Raw genomic sequence first — 5,106 nt, 5'->3', positions numbered from 1 at the left:
CCGTCGCACAGAACCACGTGTGTTCCAAACTCTTCGGGGGATCGAAAGCCCCGCTGTCCGCACATCTCGCACGTGTACACAGCTTTGGCCTCGCACAGGGTCCGGAGCAAGGGGTCCTCCCCTCTCGGTTTCGCGGCCCCTTCCCGCCCTCCCAGCCTCTGACTTCCTTCCTCCTTCCCTTGTCCCTGCTCTGGTGGCTGCCCTGCCCTATCGCCCCCCGCGCCCTTGCCCAGGCCCAGCTTCTCCAGGTAGCTGGTCTGCAAGAGCGCGTCCTCCAAGTAGAATTCCCGGACGGGGTAGCAGGTGCTGCCGATGGTGGCCACGGGGCAGCCGTTGAAGTAGGCGGAAAGCTTTTCCGTCTGGAGCGTGGCGGACATGAGGATGAGGCGCAGGTCCGTGGGCCTCTGATAGCGGAGGAGGTCCCGGAGGATGATGAGGAGGAAATCCGTGTTGCGGTCGCGCTCTGCCAGGCAAGTGAGGGGGAGGGAGGGGAATTAACGGGACCGCAGGGGAAACACGCGTCAATATGCCGTCACGGCAGGGGGGGGGCAAGAGTGGAAACCGGAAGGTCTGAGGGAGTATAGTGTGAAGGGGGTTGAAGGCTTGGGGAGACGGGCAGACGGACGAGGCCAGAGGACCCGAAGAAGGCGAGGGAGTCCCCGCCCCTCCATACCCAAGCAGGCAACCCACTGGGGGCCCTTGGCGAGACAAAGGAGCGCTCTGCGCCCTTACAACCCCATTGGCCCATCGATTCCCCCCACGATCCCCCGCCAGCACGCACCGTGGACCTCATCGATCATGATGACGTTGAACTCCCGAAGCTCCCGGTCCCCGCCCAGTTTCCGCAGGAGGACCCCGGGCGTCATGAACACGACCTGACTCTGCTCCGACACCTCCGACTCGAGGCGGATGTTGTATCCGATTGTCTGCCCCACGGCCTCCATGCGCTCCGCCGCCACGCGCTCTGCTACGGCCACGGCGCTGATCCTCCGGGGCTGCGTCACCGCCATCTTCAACGAAGGCCCCACGTCGGGGTCGTCCAGCATAAACTGAGGCACCTGCGTGGACTTCCCGCACCCGGTCTCGCCCGAGACGACCACCACAGGGTGCGTCTTGACCAAGCGCGTGACCAGGGCCGCGTGTTCGGCCGCCGGGAGCCGACCCCTGGCCTGGAGCATGGACGCGTAGCGGGGATGCCTGTCGCGCCGCGCCTGCTTCTCGGCATGTTCGGCGCACCGGCGGACCAGGCGTTCTTCTTCCATGGCTGGATCGTACAGGCGTTGCTGCTTCTTGCTCAGGGACTGGCCCGTCTGGGTGGCCGGGACGGCCGCTCTCCCGCCAGGCGTGGGCCCCGGGTCCCTCAAATCAGCCACGCGTACGGCGCCCCCACGTCCTCTTTCCACGGCCGTAGGGTTTCCAGCACACGTGTTCGTCGCCTCTGAGGAGGCGGAGCGGGAGATGCACTGCTGCAACAGCGCCTCTCTTTCCTGGGACCTGACCGCGTGCCTGGCGAGGTGCCGGCGCAGGAGCCCCAAGGACTCCTTCTTCAGGTGAAAGGGTGGGTACCGGTCCAGGTCCTCGTCCTGCTCGTCCCCATGCGGGCCCTTCTTCGGCTTTTTGGAGACGGTGATGAAACGTTCTCCTTCCCCTTTTCCTCTGCTTTTCGACGTGAGGCCGAGTTGTTCGGCGAGGGCGTGCAAATATTTGCGCTGGGTCTTATCCAACGTTGGTGGGAAAGAAATTTCCTGCAGGCTAGAATCCTCCCGCAGCTCATTTAGTTGTGTGGTGAACGAAATACGTGTCTCCTCTGATATGGCGCTACATGCATAGCTATTCCGTGTGCTGGCCGGGGCCTGCTTCTTTTTCGGAAATGACATTACAGCAGGCTCTTGCACTAAATGTGCGCTCCCGTTTGTATAAGACACGTCAGGCGTGCTGTTGCTTCGTCCATTTTCCTGTCCTTTTAAGTCAGAACTTTTAGAGGTACCGCTTCTCTTTTGTTTATGATTGCTGCGCATTATGTGACCCCTCGTCTGATGGACGATGCCTGGAGCAACGCACCAGGGCCCCCTTTCTGCAATACTTTGTCCGTCGCCGCGCCTGGGTAGATGTGTCCAAATGGCCATGAAAATAATCATCAATGCTCTGGGCCGCAGTTTTGTGTGTGTGAGGGTGATTCATGCAAGACAGTGGGTAAGAAGGAGGAGGATGCGACGCAACACTAACCTCCTCCCCCCCTTGTTCGTGACGACTAGATGGTAGGAATAATCATTTCATAAGGTTGCCCGGGGTTGACGGCCTCCTTCATATCGCATTCTTGGCGTGAAGAAAAAAGAAGCACCATTTGTTAACTTTGCGAATCAATACATGTATGGATTATCGGAGAAAGGTATCAAAAAAGCTCCAGGGGCCCGGAGCTTTTTATTTATGGGCTATTTCCAAATCATGCAATCCAATACTAGACACATCAGCATGATGCGCGACTCTGGGTAACGTTTAACGTCTCCTCGTGAGAGATCACGCCCATATCGTCACACTGACTAGTGTTGATATCTTTTTCCTCGAAAAAAACTGCTGATCCTCCTTCATTTCCCAAAACTGTCTTCACATCATCATTTCCGCTGTCTTCCCGCCGCAGCGTCTGAATAGCCGGATGCAGAAGGCCGCCGTGACTCATGCGCTCGGCAAAGCGATATCCCATCTCAACCAACCTGGACAAGCCTGCTGGGTCAGACAGGGCGATAAATTCCTTGGTGTGGGAGGCGCCCAGCTGCTCGTCCTCCACGTAGTCAAATGTCACCTGTTGGGCGTCCACCAAGTGGGCCGGCAAGTCCCGGCGGCCCGCCAGGATGGAGCCATCCATGCAAGGCCAACCTCGCCAGAGCCGAAAAGGCTTCCCGTCCATGACGAGGGGCAGATGGGCCGAGGCCAAGCACGTCTCGATCAGGTCCTCTTTGGAAGCAAAGTCCGTCACGTGGCAACGGCGGTAGGGCAAACACAACACAGAAATGTGCACGCGGCCGGCGCACAGCTCCGCCGCATTGTCGGGCAGCACCTCCCACAGCCAGTCCCGGACGACGGCCCCCCAGACCCCGACCAGGCCCATGGCTCGCTCGTAGACCTTATACCGGTGGAGGATTCGCACGGCGGTTTCGGTGGCGTGGTGGGCGTCCACGTGGCAGGCCATCAAGGTGGCAGTCAAGCTCCCCGCCGAGGCCCCCACTAGCTTTGCCGACCGCAGGTCAAAATGCTGGTTCAGAAAGGTCGCCACACCCGATTGCCAGTAGAAGAATTTTCCCCCGCCGGGAAAGTTGACCACGAGCTCGCCGTGCCCGCTGCTGCTCCGAGCCCGGGAGAGGGCCGGGGGGCGCGTGGTGGGTTCGACTGGGAGGGACTTGGCACGCCGGATTCGGGCTGGAGGGTAAGAAAGGAGCGGGGGGCATTCCAGAGGGAAAGGGGTGCCAGGGTATTGGCCCAAAACGGGCGGCTCCTCTCTCTCTGTGCGCAATGGAGGACCGGGCCCGTCTGTGGGGCCCATGTGCGTGCTCCGAACCGGCACCTCCACCACCTCGAACAGGGGGTCCTCTTCCATCAGTCGTTCCCGCTCCAAGAGAGTCTCCACGTCTGCGCAGGATAGGTTGCGCTTGTACCTACTTGAGGTTCTGGGCATCCCCAGAGGGATCAGTTGAGCCAAGCCTGCTAGCAAGAACTGCGCTTTTCCACGGGAAAGGCTCTTTTTGACCGATGCAGAGGCGATGCATATGCTCAGACTACTAGCATGCTGCAATTTTACAGATGGTGAGGGTGGCGTCATTTCCTTCGGTGGTCTCTGCATCGGCTCATAGGAGAACTCGTGCTGATACTGATCAGGAAGGATAGGGGTCTCCAACGCGTTGAAAGAGGATTCAGCGTCACCACATCCACGATTGCCTGAATCGTCTCTGACATTGTCTTGCGCATGACACAGCTTGGACCTACTTTCTCCCGCGCCTATGTCTCTGGGCGCCATCAGCTCTCTCCCACTATCCCCCTGTGGGGCCATCGCTCTGGCCAAGCCTCGCGCCAAACAGCCTCGCTCGACCGCGCCTGTCGAAAAAGAGGGTATATATGTTTGAAATGAATGGGCAAGAATGAGCTTGACAGAGCACGCCACAGCCTTCTCGCCGGAGGAGCTCTTTGATGTGTGTAAGGCAGTCTGGCTACTCTTCCAGCAGCCGCTGCTCTCTGGGACGGCCCATGCTGAACTTCAACTTCTCTTTTCCAAAGCCACCCCAGAAATGCATTCAAGTACCTACTGCCTCACGGTAAAAAAATGTCCAATTGCTGTAACTTGAATGTCAGTGAGGGTAGCGGGGAAGACATTTTCCTGCAACAGCTCGTGCGACTAAATAGGCAGTGGGCGAGGTCGGGCGAGCGGGAGGGCGAAGAGAACCGCCCACTGCCTAACTGCTGCACAACGAGGTGCCAACAGAGAGACAATGCTGCAGTAGATATTGGTAGTCTTAACCACTGGCTAAAGATCTTTAGGAAAGGAAGCACGCGCGTGAGACAGCCGTCAGCATGTACGTTTCTAAAGGGCCACGTGCTTTTGTTGTGTAGCACAACGCGACCTTCTGCCGTGTGGGAGGTGGCGAAGGACGCTTTTCCGTGTTGGGAGTACAAAAGACGAACTCGCTTACCCGGAGACATGACAATTTTTTGAATGAACCCAGCATTCCATTTTCATGAAAAAAAAGCCACAAAGGATTCGAAAGCGCGTAGCTAAGGTTCGTTTTGACCATCGCTTTTCTCCCTTCTCGTTTACAAGGCATGTTATCTCCTCCCTTCAGATCCTTACTTTCCCATGCAGTATTCCGCTACAGCGTGTGTCAAAGCATAAAAGTTGGGCCTCCGCGTATTTTCCCCACGGCGAACGCGAGGGGCAAGGCGATCAAGACCAGGCCCATCAGGTAGCCGTCCGCCCGCCGCCATCGCTGCAGCCCTCGCCATCCTCTTTGCACCAGGCCCCCTTGGGTATACTCTTGGTAAGGCACAGGGTCAAGGAAATTCACGTCCATGTCACGGACAAGCAGGGCGTCAAGTTCCTTGAAAACGGGCCCCGGCTTC

The sequence above is a fragment of the Nannochloropsis gaditana genome (genome assembly GCF_000240725.1).
Source record: "Nannochloropsis gaditana CCMP526 unplaced genomic scaffold scaffold448, whole genome shotgun sequence".
In the NCBI taxonomy this organism is placed as follows: Eukaryota; class Eustigmatophyceae; order Eustigmatales; family Monodopsidaceae; genus Microchloropsis; species Microchloropsis gaditana.
This window is presented reverse-complemented; position numbering follows the sequence as displayed.